This window comes from Rhodnius prolixus, unplaced genomic scaffold, assembly GCF_049639745.1.
Source record: "Rhodnius prolixus isolate KJV_2025 unplaced genomic scaffold, Rpr scaffold_8, whole genome shotgun sequence".
NCBI lineage: Eukaryota > Metazoa > Arthropoda > Insecta > Hemiptera > Reduviidae > Rhodnius > Rhodnius prolixus.
In genome coordinates, this window is record NW_027411593.1 from 35,656,037 (window position 1) to 35,675,974 (window position 19,938).

Consider the following 19,938-nt stretch of genomic DNA (forward strand, 5'->3'; position numbering starts at 1 on the left):
TTTGGCATTAATGTACAATGTTAGAAACCGACCACAAGGAAACTATTGCAAAAGTAATAAAAATTATACATTATTCTCTATTTTCAGAATCTGCAAATCCAAGAATAGCCGATCTAATTTGTATAATTTATGATTGGCTAAACAATACAATTAAAGAAACAGAAAACAAAGAAATACCAGTAAAAGTAATGAAAATTATTCAGTTTTCTATTTTCACATCCAAAACTAGCAAGCTTAGTGAGAACAAGTTACAATACAGAGAAAAGTTGAAAAAAATTAAACCCCGCTTGCTATATATTCTACAACCCTTTTAAAACTGTTACAATTTTTAGTTTGTTGTCTTTTCTCTTATCGTTAATGAACACCTTTTGTACTTATAAAGTTTAATTAAATTTGGAAAACATTTTAATGAAAGCTATTTTTGAGCTTTGAAAAGTGTACTGCCTCTGTTAGCCTACTCCCGGGGGGAGTAGTTGCCCGGGGAGCACCTCGAGGAGGTAGAGATCAGATTTCGCTCCCCAAAAATTATCTACCGATTATCGGAATAACAATAAGATGTAAGGATATCTTTTCTTATTAATGCAATGTACAAATTTAAAATCTAGATATTGTCTTTAAAAATTGAGACGTTTTAAGATTAGCAGTATCGAAGTGTAATGAAAGAACCTTGACAAATATAGTAAGAGAAAATCGTGTGACAGTTCTCTTGAATTTTTTTCTGTTTATGATTTAGTGATTTAGAATAAACTCAAGTGAATCAAAGTAAATATGTTATCTTGATTCGTTCACAGGAACAGTATAAAGAAATAAGAAATTATTTTAAGCATTATTATAACTACTTCTCAGAAGGTTTTATAAAAATGATTTTATATTTAAAATTTAAAAATACTTTCAATTGATTATAACATATTTCATATTGTTAAATATTAAATATATAATTGCTACACTGTCTTTCTGAAAAGTGGGGACACATGATTCTAGAAGTTTCCCTCCATTTGTACTGTTTGGTGTATTGTGATTTTTGGTAATAAAGAACAAAAGTGGAATACTTTGGTTCTTTAAACAGTGTTTTGGTTTTTTGCAATAAATATATTGAATTTTAACAGAAATGCAGTCAAGAGGCGTACAAGACTGCAGGCTGTTTCATTTGGAAAACGTTGTGAAATATGAGTGCTCTCTTTCCCAGTTTAATCACCTAGCAATCTACATTTTCTTTTTACGACTTTAGGAAAGTAAGTAATAGATATTCTTTGACTTTTTTAGAAAACATTAAGAATTGTAAGTCTAGTTTAACTGCATTTTTTTTTTTAAAAAAATTGCATTAAAATGTGCCTATTGTTCGTGTTGTTAGGCTAGGGTACCCGCAGGGACGTTAAGGTCCCCAAAGAAGTGGCTAGTCCACTTCCCCTGCACGGGAGGTTTTATCGTTAATGAAAATCTTTGTATTTATAAAGTTAAATTAAATTTGGAAAACATTTTAATGAAAGCTATTTTTGAGCTTTGAAAAGTGTACTTCCACTGTTAGCCTACTCCCGGGGGGAGTAGTTGCCCGGGGAGCACCTCGAGGAGGTAGAGATCAGTTTTCGCTCCCTAAAGAACGCCTTTCTACGCACATCCGCATTCTAGTTGGTCTTTAAAACAGGCATAGGATTAAGGAGAACTCCAGCCAATGGAGTTCGTAAAAATGGATCAGGAGAAAATTGGAGGATAAGGGAATAGGGTAAATAAATCGTTTAGTGAGTGAGGGATATACAGGGAGATCTGTCTGCATAGACCAATGACTAGAATGACGTAAACCTAGATTTCTAGGTTACGTATAAGATAGGATGATTAGGGAAATAGGGGGTTATCCATTGAAATTCCTTTGATATGGTTTCTTCTTGTATGGCAGGGTCACTCTTGTCCAACATACAACTAAGCTTAACCTAACTTAAAAGTAGATACTTTAGCCATCCATTGAAATTCCTGAGATGTGGTTTCTTATATGTCAGGAGCTCACTTGCCCAACTTACAACTAAGCTTAACCTAACTTATGAACTAGATAATGTAGTCATCCTTTGAAATTTCTTTTGGTATGGTTTCTTATTATATGGCAGGGGCACACTTGCCTAACTTACAACTAAGCTTAACCTAACTTATAAACTAGATACTTTAGTCATCCATTGAAATTCCTTTGATATGGTTTCTTCTTATATGACAGGGGCTCACTTGCCCAAATTACAACTAAGCTTAACCTAACTTATGAACTAGATAATGTAGTCATCCATTGAAATTTCTTTGATATAGTTTCTTCTTATATTGCAGGGGCACACTTGCATAACTTACAACTAAGCTTAACCTAACTTATAAACTAGATAATTTAGTCATCCATTGAAATTCCTTTGATATGGTTTCTTCTTATATGGCATAGGCACACTTGCCCAACTTACAACTTAGGTTAACCTAACTTACAAACGAGATAGTTTGGCCATCCATTGAAAATCCTAATATATGGTTTCTTCTTATATGGCAGGGGCTCACTTTCCCAACTTACAACTAAGCTAAACCTAATTTATAAACTAGATACTTTAGCTATTCAATGAAATTCCTGAGATATGGTTTCTTCTGATATGGCAGGGTCATACTTCCCAACTTACAAATAAGCATAACCTAACTTAAAAGTAGATACTTTAGCCATCCATTGAAATTCCTGAGTTGTGGTTTCTTCTTATATGGCTGGGGCTCACTTGCCCAACTTACAACTAAGCCTAACCTAACTTATAAACTAGATAATTCAGTCATCCATTTAAATTCCTTTGATATGGTTTCTTCTTGTATGGCAGGGGCACACTTGCCCAACTTACAACTAAGCTTAACCTAATTTATGAACTAGATAATGTAGTCATCCATTGAAATTCCTTTGATATGGTTTCTTCTTATATGACAGGGGCTCACTTGCCCAAATTACAACTAAGCTTAACCTAACTTATGAACTAGATAATGTAGTCATCCATTGAAATTCCTTTGATATAGTTTCTTCTTATATGGCAGGGGCACACTTGCATAACTTACAACTAAGCTTAACCTAACTTATAAACTAGATAATTTAGTCATCCATTGAAATTCCTTTGATATGGTTTCTTCTTATATGGCAGGGGCTCACTTTCCCAACTTACAACTAAGCTAAACCTAATTTATAAACTAGATACTTTAGCTATTCAATGAAATTCCTGAGATATGGTTTCTTCTGATATGGCAGGGTCATACTTCCCAACTTACAACTAAGCATAACCTAACTTAAAAGTAGATACTTTAGCCATCCATTGAAATTCCTGAGATGTGGTTTCTTATATGTCAGGAGCTCACTTGCCCAACTTACAACTAAGCTTAACCTAACTTATGAACTAGATAATGTAGTCATCCTTTGAAATTTCTTTTGGTATGGTTTCTTATTATATGGCAGGGGCACACTTGCCTAACTTACAACTAAGCTTAACCTAACTTATAAACTAGATACTTTAGTCATCCATTGAAATTCCTTTGATATGGTTTCTTTATATATGGCAGGGGCACACTTGCCCAACTTACAACTAAGCTTAACCTAACTTACAAACTAGATAATTTAGTCATCCATTGAAATTTCTTTGATATGCTTTCTTCTTATATGGCAGGGTCACTCTTGCCCAACTTACTACTAAGCTTAACCTAACTTATAAACTAGATACTTTAGCCATCCTTGAAATTCCTAAGATATAGTTTCTTCTCATACGGCAGGGGCACACTTGCCCAACTTACAACTTAGCTTAACCTAACTTACAAACTAGATACTTTAGCCATCCATTGAAATTCTTAATACATGGTTTGTTCTTATATGGCAGGGGCATACTTGCCCAATTTACAACTATGCTAACTAAAAACTATTTACTATCTAACTAAACTATGCAGGTGAATAAAAAGCTGAACTCATTGGGCTAATATCGCATACTAGACAATAAGCTTAATTCATTCTATTCTCATACAAACTAATCACGTGTGGCTTTTATTAATATTCTAATGATATGGGTTTTGTCTAACATTGAGGGTGTATTTTGTTCAACTTACTGCTAAATTAACTTTCTAACAAATCACGTTTAACAAACGTTGATATACCTAAGATAATGGTTTCGTCTGTCCTGAAGGAGTATTTTGTCCTACTTACAGCTAACTTAACTAGTAAGTAAGATTAGTTAGTAAACTACTAATCAATCACGTTTTGCAGCCATTGAGATTCCTAAGATTTCGCTTTCATTTGAATTTGTGGGTGCATACGGTTTACTTCTAAATTACTAAATTACTTAAAAAGAGATGTGAACACCAATAGGTTAAGGCTTAAGATATAAACGCGAACTTTGAAAGCTTAATCTAAACCAAGGTTAGGCAACCTTTGCGATTCTAAGGATATTACATTCATCTGGCATAAAGGGGTCATTTCTCCTGTCTTGTAGCCAAGTTACATTAGAGCTGATTTCAGTTGGCATCCATTGGAATTCTAATGATTTGTCATGATAGGTAAAATTTCCTTAACTTATAACTATGTAAACTTAACAACTAATGATTATTCTTTTCTAATTTTTGCTAGGCTGGAGTTTCATAAGACGTAGATTTACGTAATGCGGTTGTTTGGATTAGTTCCATGTTCTAGCTTCATAGCGGAAATAACAGCCTACAAAGAATCTATGAACCAAGAACATCAATGAATCATAAAAAAGAGGTATCAGGTTTACTTCCCTTTACTATCTACGTTACAAAAGTAACAAACTTTAAATATACAATTAATTTACAATGGACCATTTTTGTCTGAAGAACAGCTATCGAGAATTCACAAAGAACACAAACCAAACAAAACGAAGCTCTGTGTTCGCCTAACAATCTACTCAGATTTCGCAGATCAAGGTCAAAGTAAACACAAAAGGGAAAGAAGTACTTGTGCTTATAAATATTTGATTACTAACACGTTTAAAATTTACATTAACCATAAAAACAAAAAAACTTTTATTTAACTTCTCACGTTTCGAATCTAAAAAAAGGATTTCATCTATTTAGAGTTTAACCCCTATGGATTGTTAATCTACTGCAGCGAAAACAAGTCCATGAACATTAAACTCTCAACAGAAAGAAAAACTATCCTAAAACATTAAATTCAAAACGTTGAACGTATTAAATAAAAGCACATTTTTTGAACTTTTATAGAATTTAAATTCTACATAAATGTTTAACCAAAATTATAATATACTCATAAAACCGTACAAATAGACTGTTTGAGACTGAAGCACTCAATTCGAAGTAAGACAAGCAATTTCACTAAATTAGAACTACTACATGCTCTGCGCCCAGTTCTTCTTGACACATTAATAACAGTAACTTAATTGTTCGGCGACGTATGTCGTATATAAATGTTCTAGAGATCACATACTATCGAAATACCGGTAACCGATTTAGTTCCGTTTGCAACACCGAATTACTTCCCGAACACGCTCCGTGCCGAATAATCTTTTAAGGTCTTAAAAATAAAATAGTAACTCGGACGGTGGATATTTAATAGCGAATGTTTTGACGTTCACGGATTACCTAAATACCCGGATATCCGATTTTATCGTTCCATAGAAGACGCGCTAATACAAATCGCACCGTTTTATTTTATATTCGCCCTGATATTAGTAGTATGGTACCATACTGTTAAAATATATCGTATCAGTAGTGAACTCTAGAAGAATTGTCACATTTAAGCTAGCAATTATTTTTTTATTAACGAGCAAAAGAGCGTAAGGTGCATCTGCTATCTAGTTTTAGAGGAATAAAAGAATAAAATTGTATGTCTGGAAATTAGCTTCAAATTCACTTATCTTTTATTCGAAGTTGGGGTAAGAGCCAGTTTAATAAAGGTTAGTAACATAATGTAGGAGGAGTAAGAATTTTATACAAATTAGGTTAGTTATGTATTAAAACTGCATCTCTCATCACTTGAACTTTTTCAATGAATGTAAACTGATATGATGGCCTTTAAATGTGCTTAAAACTATACTACTTCTATAACTAATTCGTTAAAACTATACCTACTTCTATAACTAATTCGTTAAAACCATACCTACTTCTATAAATAATTCGTTAAAACTATACCTACTTCTATAACTAATTATAACAGAATTATAACTATTATTTGAAACTAGGGAACTTAATTACTGAACGATGTTTGGTTTCCTCATGACTGAATTAGCGCTAGCGTTTTCTTAAAACTAGCTTATACGTAACTATCTATCGATTAAATTATGAGTTTTTTCCACATACCAACTTAGGTCTAGCGTTTCTTATAACTAACTTATTAATAATCAGCATATAAATGGTATTTGGCTTCCTTATCGCAGCTTGGAATTAGCGTTTGTTTAACTAATATCTTATAACTAATTAACAACTAAACAATAATATGTCCCCAGATTAATTTAAGCTTTTTTCTAAAATTAACTTATGTTTACAAATTTTTTTTCTCAAAATTCACATCACTGCATCACACTCATAGCTACAAATTTACTAAATTAATTAATTTAATACTACGTTTGACTTCCACATCACTGAGTGTCAGGATTTGGCTCACTTCTATAGCTTCTTATTATTTAATTCGTATTAACCATTTTTGGCTTCCATATCATAGCTAGTTGGTGTTTAATATTAAGCGGATTAGGGAGAAAAATAGTAAGAGATATCTTTTTTCTTTTTTTTAATACAATGTACAAAATTAAAGTCTCTTAAAACTAACTTAACTAAACGAAGTTTGTTTTCCTCAACCCAGCTTGGGATTAGCGTTACTTAAAACTAACTTATAACTAAGTAGCATTTAAATTTTTTGGTTTCCACATCAAAGCTTGATACTACATCTTCATTATCATTGGATGTTCTTCATTATGCTTGATCTTAATAATTATCTTAACTATACTTAAAGCTAATTGTTTGGAACATGAATAGTTTAATTTGTTCGGTAAACTATAAAGTTATTTCAGTGTAACGTCACTAAATAAACTACACTTAAACTAACAAAAGGCTTTCTTTAATTCTGTCAGGTCAGAATGTTTATTCTGCTATGAAGTATCGCTATGTATATATTTTTCTGTTTATCACTTTTACTTGTTTTTGTGATTAAACCATTATTGATTGTAAAAGAACGCTGATTCTTATATTAGTACAGAAATTTTATATTTAGCTGGCAATGAATTTTTCGCTAGTTAATATAAGTTTTGATCATAAAAGGAAAAAGGCAAATTTAAGTAAAAAGAAGATATCAATACAGAAAAGAGTTGAAAAAAAATTAAACACGCTTGCTGTAGATTTCTACAGTTATTTAACTTGACGAAATATTATTAGTTTTATTTCAAGTTCGAACTGGAGCAGTTGAGGTATATTTTTTTTTTTTTTAGCAATTTTTCATTTATATATCTCGAAACTTTCGCGAAACAGCAGGAGATAACACTTTCATATTCTACAACCCTTTTAAAACAGTTCTAATTTATCATATTGCTTATCGTTAATGAATATATTTCTATTTATAAAGTTTAATTAAATTTGGAAAAAATTTAAATTGAAGCTACATTTGAGCATTAAAAAATGTACTGTCTCTGTTAGCCTACTCCCGGGAGTAGTTGTCCAGGGAGCACCTCGAGGAGGTAGAGATCAGTTTTCGCTCCCCAAAGAACGCCTTTCTACCCACATCCGCATTCTAGTTGGTCATTTAAGCAGGCATAGGGATACGTAGAACTCCATACAATGGAGTTTGTAAAAATGGATTGGGATAAAATTGGAGGAAAAGGGAATAGGGTAAGAATATCGTTTAGTGATTGAGGGATATACAGGGAGATCTGTCTGCATAGACCAATGACTAGAATGAGTTAAACCTAGATTTCTAGGTTATGTATAGGATGAGGCAATTAGGGAAATAGGGGGATTATTAGAAAGGCGTTCGGAAAAAAAGGGTTTTTGGACTGGTGGGTAAGTGGGCTTACAAAAAGATATAGACTTGAAGAAAACAAAGTCGGCAAATCCAACAAAGAAAACGAAATTCAAGAATCAACAAGAAGACGATTAACGACTAAAACCCCAGCCTGAAATTAAACAAATCAAACAAGAAACAAAAGATTTTAAAACAATGAAACGTGTAATGTATAAAATCGGAGCCAGTGTTTTTTGTCACGAAGTGTTGTGCAGGATGTGTATCCGAGATAAATCTAACACAATAATTAATTAGTCGGTACATTTGATTCACATTTAGTCTTAAAAAACCGAGTAAAAACATTGTTAGTGGCCACTAAAATGTTTTAAATAATTATAATTCCAAGTATTCATTTAGGTGAGTAGGGAACATGCAATTAGTGAAATGATTTAATTTTTTCATGCATTATTATCATGCTATTAGTTACACCATATTAATTGAATATGAAAATGTAAAATAAGTGGAATTATAATTAACATTGAAGCGAAAGATTATACTAGATAATTTTTAAAAGTAAGTGTTTCAATTATTAATAATAGAACTAAAGATTTTCGACTGACTGCAAAGCTATTAAAGTAGAATCAATAAGAATGCTTTGGGCAGGCTATCAATAATAACTAGAAAAGATCTCCAAATCTTGGACAAATTTGAAATGAAACCATCCCAACAAGTTTCTCAGTAACCAGCGTACGCTTTCAACCTGTTCAACCGTTTTCTTTTTCCAATCAATATCACTTTTACCTAAATACAACCTTCTTTTTAGGATTACAACGAAGATTAATTAATAAAAATATATTGCCAGGAAATATACTCTATCTGTTCCAGAAGAAAAAAAGCCACTTAAATGCACCAATAATGCTAAGTGTAAAAAAAAAATGTACAACTGAAATTTAAACATATACCAATACTTCATAAGCACTTCAACAGTCTGCAAAACAAAATTGTGTTCACTTAAATTAGTTTAAGTTGTGTATTTATTAGATGACGCACTGAAACTACTATTATAGTCAGTATGTAACTAAATAAACTATTTGTTCCAAACAATTTCCTTAAATACTACTTATCAACTACTTTGAAATCCACTACTGAGGTTCCAAAGATATGGTTTTCTTCTGAGCTGAAGGACGGACACTTCACTAAGTTAAAACTAAGCTACCTCTAAACTAATTACATCAGGCAACCATTAAATTCCTAAGATATGGTTTCTTCTTATATACCAGGGGCACAACTGCCCAACTTACAACTAAGCTTAACCTAACTTACAAACTAGATACTTTAGCAATCCATTGAAATTCCTAAGATATGGTTTCTTCTTATATGGCAAGGGCTCTCTTGGCCAACTTACAACTAAGCTTAACCTAACTTACAAACTAGATACATTAGTCATCCATTGAAATTCCTAAGATATGGTTTCTTCTTATATGGCAGGGGCTCCCTTGCCCAACTTACAACTAAGCTTAACCAAACTTATAAACTAGATAATTTAGTCATCCATTGTAATTCCTAAAATATGGTTTCTTCTTATATGGCAGGGTTTCTCTTGCCCAACTTATCACTAAGCTTAACCTAACTTACAAACTAGATACTTTAGTCATCCATTGAAAATCCTTTGATATAGTTTCTTCTTTAATGGCAGGGGCACACTGGTCCAACTTACAACTAAGCTTAACCTAACTTACAAACTAGATACTTTAGCCATCCACTGAAATTCGTAAGATATGGTTTCTTCTGATATAGCAGGGGCATACTTACCCAACTTACAACTAAGCTTAACCTAACTTATAAACTAGATAATTTAGTCATCCATTGAAATTCCTAAGATATGGTTTCATTTTATATGGCAGGGGTAAACTTGCATAACTTACAACTAAGCTTAACCTAACTTATAAACTAGATAATTTAGTCATCCATTGTAATTCCTAAGATATGGTTTCTTCTTATATGGCAGGGTCTCTCTTGCCCAAATTACAACTAAGCTTAACCTAACTTACAAAGTAGATACTTTAGTCATCCCTTGAAATTCCTAAGATATGGTTTCTTCTTTAATGGCAGGGGCACACTTGCTAACTTACAACTAAGCTTAACCTAAATTACGAACTAGATACATTAGCCATCCTTTGAAATTCCTAAGATATGGTTTCTTCTTATATGGCAGGGGCACTCTTGCCCAACATACATCTAAGCTTAACCTAAGTTACAAACTAGATAATTTAGCCATCCTTTGAAATTCCTAAGATATGGTTTCTTCTTATATGGCAGGGGCACACTTGCATAACTTACAACTAAGCTTAACCTAACTTATAAACTAGATACTTTAGCCATCCTTTGAAATTCCTAAGAAATGGTTTCTTCTTATATGGCAGGGGCTCACTTGCTAAACTTACAACTAAGTTTAACCTAAGTTATAAACTAGATAATTTAGTCATCCATTGAAATTCCTAAGATATGGTTTCTTCTTATATGGCAGGGGCACTCTTGCCCAACTTACAACTAAGCTTAACCTAACTTACAAACTAGATACTTAAACCATCCTTTAAAATTCCTAAGATATGGTTTCTTCTTATATAGCAAGGGCAGACTTTTCCAACTTACAACTAAGCTTAACCTAACTTATAAACTAGATAATTTAGTCATCCATTGAAATTCCTTTGATATGGTTTCTTCTTATATTGCAGGGGCACACTTGGCCAACTTACAACTAAGCTTAACCTAAATTACGAACTAGATACTTTAGCCATCCATTGTAATTCCTAAGATATGGTTTCTTCTTATATGGCAGGGTCTCTCTTGCCCAAATTACAACTAAGCTTAACCTAACTTACAAAGTAGATACTTTAGTCATCCCTTGAAATTCCTAAGATATGGTTTCTTCTTTAATGGCAGGGGCACACTTGCTAACTTACAACTAAGCTTAACCTAAATTACGAACTAGATACATTAGCCATCCTTTGAAATTCCTAAGATATGGTTTCTTCTTATATGGCAGGGGCACTCTTGCCCAACATACATCTAAGCTTAACCTAAGTTACAAACTAGATAATTTAGCCATCCTTTGAAATTTCTAAGATATTGTTTCTTCTTATATTGCAGAGGCACACTTGCATCAATTACAACTAAGCTTAACCTAAGTTATAAACTAGATACTTTAGCCATCCCTTGAAATTCCTAAGATATGGTTTTTACTTATATGGCAGGGGCACTCTTGCCCAACTTACAACTAAGCTTAACCTAACTTACAAACTAGATACTTAAACCATCCTTTAAAATTCCTAAGATATGGTTTCTTCTTATATAGCAAGGGCAGACTTTTCAAACTTACAACTAAGCTTAACCTAACTTATAAACTAGATAATTTAGTCATCCATTGAAATTCCTTTGATATGGTTTCTTCTTATATTGCAGGGGCACACTTGGCCAACTTACAACTAAGCTTAACCTAAATTACGAACTAGATACTTTAGCCATCCTTTGAAATTACTAAGATATGGTTGCTTCTTATACGGCAGGAGCTGAGTTGCCCAACTTACAGCTAAGCTTAACCTAACTTATAAACTAGATACATTAGCCATCCTTGAAATTCCTAAGATATAGTTTCTTCTTATATGGCAGGGGCACACTTGCATAACTTACAACTAAGCTTAACCTAACTTATAAACTAGATACTTTAGCCATCCTTTGAAATTCCTAAGATATGGTTTCTTCTTATATGGCAGGGGCACACTTGCCCAACTTACAACTAAGCTTAATTTAACTTATTAACTAGATAATTTAGTCATCCATTGTAATTCCTAAGATACGGTTTCTTCTGATATGGCAGGGGCTCTTTTGCTCAACTTACAACTAAGCTTAATCTAACTTACAAACTAAATATTTTAGTCATCCCTTGAAATTTCTAAGATATTGTTTCTTCTTATATTGCAGAGGCACACTTGCATCAATTACAACTAAGCTTAACCTAACTTATAAACTAGATACTTTAGCCATCCCTTGAAATTCCTAAGATATGGTTTTTACTTATATGGCAGGGGCACACTTGCTAACATACAACTAAGCTTAACCTAACTTATAAACTAGATACATTAGTCATCCATTGAAATTCCTATGATATGGTTTCTTCTTATATGGCAGGGGCTCATTTGCCCAACTTACAACTAAGCTTAACCTAACTTACAAACTAGATACTTTAGCAATCCATTGAAATTCCTAAGATATAGTTTCTTCTTATATGGCAGGGGTTCACTTTCCCAACATACAACTAAGCTTAACCTAACTTATAAACTAAATAATTTAGTCATCCATTGAAATTACTAAGATATGGTTTCTTCTTATATGGAAGGGGCACTCTTGCCCAACTTACAACTAAGCTTAACCTAAATTACAACCTAGAAACTTTAGCCATCCATTGAAATTCCTAAGATATGGTTTCTTCTCATATATGGCCGGGGCACACTTGCCCAACTTACAACTAGGCTTAACCTAACTTATAAACTAGATAATTTAGTCATCCATTGAAATTTCTTTGATATGGTTTCTTCGTATATTGCAGGGGAACTCTTGCCCAACATACAACTAAGCTTAACCTAAATTACAAACTAGATACTTGAGCCATTCCTTGAAATTTCTTAGATACGGTTTCTTCTTATATTGCAGGGGCACACTTGCATCAATTACAACTAAGCTTAACCAAACTTATAAACTAGATAATTTATTCATCCATTGTAATTCCTAAGATATGGTTTCTTCTTATATGGCAGGGTCTCTCTTACCCAACTTATCACTAAGCTTAACCTAACTTACAAAGTAGATACTTTAGTCATCCATTGAAAATCCTTTGATATAGTTTCTTCTTTAATGGCAGGGGCACACTGGTCCAACTTACAACTAAGCTTAACCTAATTTACAAACTAGATACTTTAGCCATCCACTGAAATTCGTAAGATATGGTTTCTTCTGATATAGCAGGGGCATACTTGCCCAACTTACAACTAAGCTTAACCTAACTTATAAACTAGATAATTTAGTCATCCATTGAAATTCCTAAGATATGGTTTCATTTTATATGGCAGGGGTAAACTTGCATAACTTACAACTAAGCTTAACCTAACTTATAAACTAGATAATTTAGTCATCCACTGTAATTCCTAAGATATGGTTTCTTCTTATATGGCAGGGTCTCTCTTGCCCAACTTACAACTAAGCTTAACCTAACTTACAAACTAGATACTTTAGTCATCCCTTGAAATTCCTAAGATATGGTTTCTTCTTTAATGGCAGGGGCACACTTGCTAACTTACAACTAAGCTTAACCTAAATTACGAACTAGATACTTTAGCCATCCTTTGAAATTCCTAAGATATGGTTTCTTCTTATATGGCAGGGGCACACTTGCCCAACTTACAACTAAGCTTAATTTAACTTATAAACTAGATAATTTAGTCATCCATTGAAATTCCTAAGATTCGGTTTCTTCTGATATTGCAGGGGCTCACTTGCCCAACTTACAACTAAGCTTAACCTAACTTATAAACTAGTCAATTTAGTCATCCATTGAAATTCCTAAGATATGGTTTCTTCTGATATGGCAGGGGCTCTCTTGCCCAACGTACAACTAAGCTTAACCTAACTTATAAACTAGATACTTTAGCCATCCCTTGAAATTCCTAAGATATGGTTTCTTCTTATATGGCAGGGGCACACTTGCTAACTTACAACTAAGCTTAACCTAACTTATAAACTAGATAATTTAGCCATCCTTTGAAATTCCTAAGATATGGTTTCTTCTTATATGGCAAGGGCAGACTTTCCTAACTTACAACTAAGCTTAACCTAACTTATATACTAGATATTTTAGCCATCCTTTGAAATTCCTAAGATATGGTTTCTTCTTATATGGCAGGGGCCCACTTGCCCAACTTACAACTAAGCTTAACCTAACTTACAAACTAGATACTTTAGCCATCCATTGTAATTCCTAAGATATGGTTTCTTCTCTTATGACAGGGGCACACTTGCCCTACTTACAACTAAGCTTAACCTAACTTACAAACTAGATACTTTAGCCATCCATTGTAATTCCTAAGATATGGTTTCTTCTCATATGGCAGGGGCACACTTGCCCTACTTACAACTAAGCTTAACTTAACTTATAAACTAGATAATTTAGTCATCCATTGAAATTTCTTTTTATATGGCAGGGGCATACTGCCCAACTTACAACTAAGCCTAACCTAACTTATCAACTAGATATTTATCCATCCTTTGAAATTCCTAAGTTATGGTTTCTTCTTATATAGCAGGGGCTCTGTTGCCCAACTTACAACTAAGCGTAACGTAACTTACCAACTAGATATTTTTGTCATCCATTGAAATTCCTAAGATATTGTTTCTTCTGATCGGACTGGTGGGTAAGTGGGCTTACAAAAAGATACAGACTTGAAGAAAACAAAGTCGACAAAACCTACAAAGAATACGAAATTCAAGAATCAACAAGAAGACGATTAACGACTAAAACCCCAGCCTGAAATTAAACAAATCAAACAAGAAACAAAAGTTTTTAAAACAATGAAACGTGTAATGTATAAAATCGGAGCCAGTGTTTTTTGTCACGAAGTGTTGTGCAGGATGTGTATCCGAGATAAATCTAACACAATAATTAGTCGGTATATTTGATTCACATTTAGTTTTAAAAAACCGAGTAAAAACATTGTTAGTGGCCACTAAAATGTTTTAAATAATTATAATTCCAAGTATTCATTTAGGTGAGTAGTGAACATGCAATTAGTGAAATGATTTAATTTTTTTCATGCATTATTATCATGCTATTAGTTACACCATATTAATTGAATATGAAAATATAAAATAAGTGGAATTATAATTAACATTGAAGCGAAAGATTATACTAGATAATTTTTAAAAGTAAGCGTTAATTGAAGCTACATTTGAGCTTTGAAACGTGTACTGTCTCTGTTAGCCTACTCCCGGGAGTAGTTGCCCAGGGAGCACCTCGAGGAGGTAGAGATCAGATTTCGCTCCCCAAAAATTACCTACCGATTTTCGCAATAACTATAAGGTTAAGGAATATCTTTCCTTTCTAATGTATTGTACAAACTTAAAATCAAGATATAGTTTCAATAATTGAGAACGTTTTAAGATTTGCTGTATCGACGTGTAATGACTTATTATAATAAAATTTCTCATAAACCTTGAATAATATTTTAATTTCCTTCAGTCTAGTTTATTATATTTAAGCACATAAGAAATCTTTTTAGGGAAACGAAATGCCCTCCAATTGTTTTAAATAGAAATTGATGGATCTTTCCATAGCTTAAATTCACCATTACTCATAAGAATCATATAAATTCACTTAGTGTATATTAAATCAAAGATATTTATATCTTTCTTTTTTTCAGTGCTTAACTCCAAAGTGAAGGTTGCCTTTCTTATTGTGCGCTTTAAAATTATTTCAAAATCGAATCAATTGTAGATTGTAGCATGTTTCATTTGAATCCTTAATTGATTTCATTATTTAATTTTATTTTAAACTATTTGAATTTCTATTATAAAATTTTAATTTGCAGTGTTCTTATTGAATAAAATAATAAATATTATTACTTACTTATTTTTTTCCAGAATTTGTTTAGCCCCTGCTTATTCTGTTCAAGGTTGGTAAAGACTGTTCGGGATGACATACTTCATCATTCGGACTATTGATTGTTTAAGAAAAGTTGTTAAGAAATGTCCCAAGGTCTAAAGCTATTTCAAGAGTTAAGTTACTGCAAAAAAATAAATAAATTTTAAAATTACAATAAACATGTATTTAAATATAAAATGTAAAAAGTGAATAAGAAAAATGATTAAAGCAATATGAATCATTGCTTGTCCAGGCATGCAAGATTCGTTGGTCGACCCATGCTAAATTGTTTAATTTTTTATTAAAAATTATATTTAAAATAACAAAAATTAATTTCATGTTAAAATGTAAAAATTAATAAAGTGAAATAGAAATATAATTAAAGAAATACGAATCATTGCTTGTCCAGACATGCAAGATTCGTTGGTCGACCACATACAAAATTGTTTAATTTTTTATTAAAAATTACATTTAAAATAATAACAAAAATTAATTTCATGTTAAAATGTAAAAATTATTAAAGTGAAATAGAAATATAATCAAAAAAAATACAAATCATTGCTTGTCTAGGCATGCAAGATTCATTGGTCGACCACGTGCTAATTCAATTCTTTTAATTTTTTAGTAAAAAAATATCTAAAACTCTGTAAATTTAATATAGTTGTATCACTTTATTAATTTTAATAAAAATTTGATTGAATTTAATTAACTAAATAATAAAATCTTACTTACGTGAACTGCGTAGATGTTCACTGGTCGGGATCCCAATGGCAACTGACTGCAAAAATCCGTTAGTCGCCATATTTGAACTTGGATTTTTTTTAAAATTAAATTTAAGCATAATTCTGTTTAAAATGGATTAATAGCAAGTTAATTTGCATAAAAGAAATGATTTTCCCACACTATTAATAGTTTTAAAGTCTTTTTTTTTAATAATTAATTTGGGACTACTTTATGACGTCACTCAAAAGCACATGGTTTTGCGGAAGAATACAAAAAGTAGTTCCAATTGAAAATTAATAATACTAATTCTTTTCTTTTAAAAAATGAAAGAATATTAAATTATCAAGTTGAAATAAGTAGTTAAAAAGTTTATTTTCCATTAGAAATAGTTTTTTAAGGCAAAAATGAGCACCTGTACTTCTGACCTTCTTTGGCTAATTCTTGAAAATCTGCTCCATAGATTTTCTTCAAATTTGGAATTTTAATTAAATAATAGGTAAAGTTTAATAAGAAATTAGTGGTAAAACTTAAAATTTTATTTAAATGCTATTTTACGATGTTGACCTAGGGTTGAAGTTTTACTCCAAAAGTGGTCTCAAAATAAGTTTTCAGAGAACGGTTTTCAGTGAAATTTATGTAAAACGGCTTAAATAAAAAGTACACAAAGTTTAAACAAAATCTTTGAAGCTGTATTTAAGAAAATCCGTAAAAACTACTTAACCTATTACCTATCCTTGTACGTGGCGAATTTCCACGAACCTACGCGATAATTTTCTCTTTTAGGTTATTATTTTTACAAAATCTTCATTGTCTGTTATTCTATATTAGTGGTAAGATATTAATCTTGTGTTGAAATTGTTCATGTGTAAGCCCTAAAAAGGAAAACCTAGTCACGTTAATATCTTTCACATCGAAAAAAGTTGTTTGTACATACTCATTTGACTGATGTTTTCTCAACGTCTTTTTCATTTCTACTTCAGTTAATGGACGGTTTTGCAGTTATTGACTTACACAATTGGCTGTTTTCAATCTGAAAATCATTATTCAATGAAATAAAAAGTTTATAGATTTAATCTTAAATTAAAAGCATTCAATTCAATGATACTACAGCTTAAAACGCAACTATTTATTCAAGATAAATTTGTATCTTTCAAAAATTTAAGAAATAAAAAAAATATGAATGCTGAAATTTTAGTATAAATCTTTTAAACGGATCAATCTTTTAGAACGTATTTGTGGCATTGTAAAACATTAAATTATTATAACATAAATTACGTTGCAATTAAACTGTTATACTAAACTTGTTTTAGTCAAGCTGCCATAAATTGAAATCATTACTTTATGAGGTTTGTCAACCAAAAAATTCAAGCTCAGTTTTGTTCAAAATTATTTCTTTTAATTCTTAAAAGTAACGAAACACATTTAATATCTATAACTATTGATGAAATATTATTCATATAATTAAATAAATGTGACTGTAAGTAAACTTAAACAATGATGTGCACATAACAATAATTTTGCAAAGAAAGGATTTCGCTAGATAGAGGATAAAAGATTTTGAGGTCATTATGAATGGTAACATCAATGCAAACCGAACATTGCATTTACTATTTTTCTAAAGATTTTTGAGTGGGGAGACTGAATTCGTTGACAATTGGAAAGGTAGTAAGTACCCATGATTTCTGTCAAAGTACAGATTGCTCCATACCAGCTGCTACAGCAGTCTTTTATTTATTACAGAAAGTTTTTAGTTTTTATCAATTTTTCGAGAGAAATGTTTCAATACATGCTCTAGATCATAATGACATAAGAACTTTGCTTACTGGAAATCGTAAATGCTGTTCAAGAGAAAATACGAAAAATCAGATTCAGTAAATTTGTAGTTAGATGGCCAAAAGGAGCCATTTAACTAAATATAAATATTTGAATTTTCCCCTATTGATTTTCATCACACACGAAACTTGAAGATTCGTAAAAACATTTATCGAAAACAAATATATCCGTTTAAAACTGAATAACATTACTTGATCGTAACACCTTGTAATTATTATAGTAAAGGTGAAAAATTAAAGGGCCAAGTGACATAAATAAGCAAAATACCTTATGAAGAGGATACAAAAGGAAAGGTTTTGTTCACACACTTGCTCCAGCAAGTACTTCTCATTCTACTCCTGCTTGTAGGCAATACTACCCTCTTCATTCTTGTTAGGAAGTAGTCAAAACCATTAACAGCGAAACACTGAGCTAGCAAGTTCTTATCAGTCCTATCTATGAAGCCATTTAAGTTTTCATCTGAATTGCCGAAATCACCATCATGTATAAATACCAAAGTTTCGATATATTTCACACCTTTTTCAAGCCCTAACATTGTCATCTTGTTATTTTTTCTTACACTGGCTATATTCTACGAAGTATAACTATAACAAAAACTTGAAACGATTCTCCCAAAATTCATAAACAATTGTGTGTAATACGTACATAGGTTACTTAATATCATTAACTAAGGTTCCTTTTTATTAAATTTCAGAGGAAGAATAACAAGATTTCAACTTCACTGTTCTCCCCGGGCCACACTACTTTATAATTCTTAAAGCTAATTTGCACAATCTTGGAATGGCTTTTCAAACACGGAAACAGCTATATTCTTGTGAAATTAAGAAATAAATTCAACTTTTTGTAATGGATTATACTTTATAATTTTCAAAATAGATCGACCCTTCATTTGCAATTTAGCATTTATTATTAACTATAAAATGCAGAAACATCAGCAATCCAGCGAAATTAGGAGAAAATTTCCACTTTTTCCAATGGTTATTTCTTCATACTTAAACGTACCTACATCTACATTCTTACATCGGCCTTAATATTATCTATTAACTACTAAACAGGAGTGTTTGAGTGAAATTAGAGGACGATTTCTACACATTCCAATGGTATTTGATTCTTGTTTTTCACTACAGGTCTTCCCTTGCTGTAAACACTAGAATAGCCTTATTATTAACTAATTTATACAGAAACCACTGCATCTCAGTGAAACGGTAATAAAAGTTCAATTTTCTTTTTAGATTGTTTTTAAAAATGATAGACCTCACAATTACAATCTAGCATTGGTCTATATAGAACTTCGTTTCACTCACATTTAATCATATTGACGACTCCTTTCATTCATTCTCCTTTCATTGGTTAAATGTGTGTTTAAGAAGGTCCTGTATAAGTCTTGAGAGTCACCAGTCGATTGAAGTTTTCCCAAACTCTTATTGTAAATTTTTTTTATAAATTATTTTTAAATAATAAAAAAAGTAGTTAATAAATAATATTGTATTTATTTTTCCTTTTAAACTCTTAAAGAATAAGAAATTAAAAATAAAGAAAAAATTACGTAAAAAGAAAAAATAAAAAAAAAAACAGTTAAAAAAGGCCTGAAATGTCTAGAAAGAGAAATCTAATCGTTAAAATACGTAGTGATTTTTCTGTTAGCTAGGAGTGACTGTTAGAACTGCAGTTCATTCGTTATTAACTCCGTGGTTTTTATTAAATATTATGTAGCTCGAGCTTTTTTTTTAATTAGGCAACATTATATTTAGATGGCATT

At 31.6% G+C, this 19,938-nt stretch overlaps 1 long non-coding RNA gene across 3 annotated transcripts; it reads left to right on the forward strand.

The window, feature by feature from the left end:
• Positions 1-947: 947 nt before the first annotated feature.
• LOC141451350 (uncharacterized) lies at positions 948-19,651 on the forward strand. Of its 3 annotated transcripts, none has more exons than XR_012456702.1 (3): positions 948-1,232; positions 4,598-4,729; positions 18,874-19,651. It is a non-coding gene; the product is annotated as an uncharacterized lncRNA (long non-coding RNA). The 3 variants fall into 3 exon arrangements; XR_012456700.1 differs by lacking the exon at positions 18,874-19,651 and adding an exon at positions 15,623-16,328 and having other exon boundaries at positions 949-1,232; XR_012456701.1 differs by lacking the exon at positions 18,874-19,651 and adding an exon at positions 15,655-16,328 and having other exon boundaries at positions 949-1,232.
• Positions 19,652-19,938: the final 287 nt, after the last annotated feature.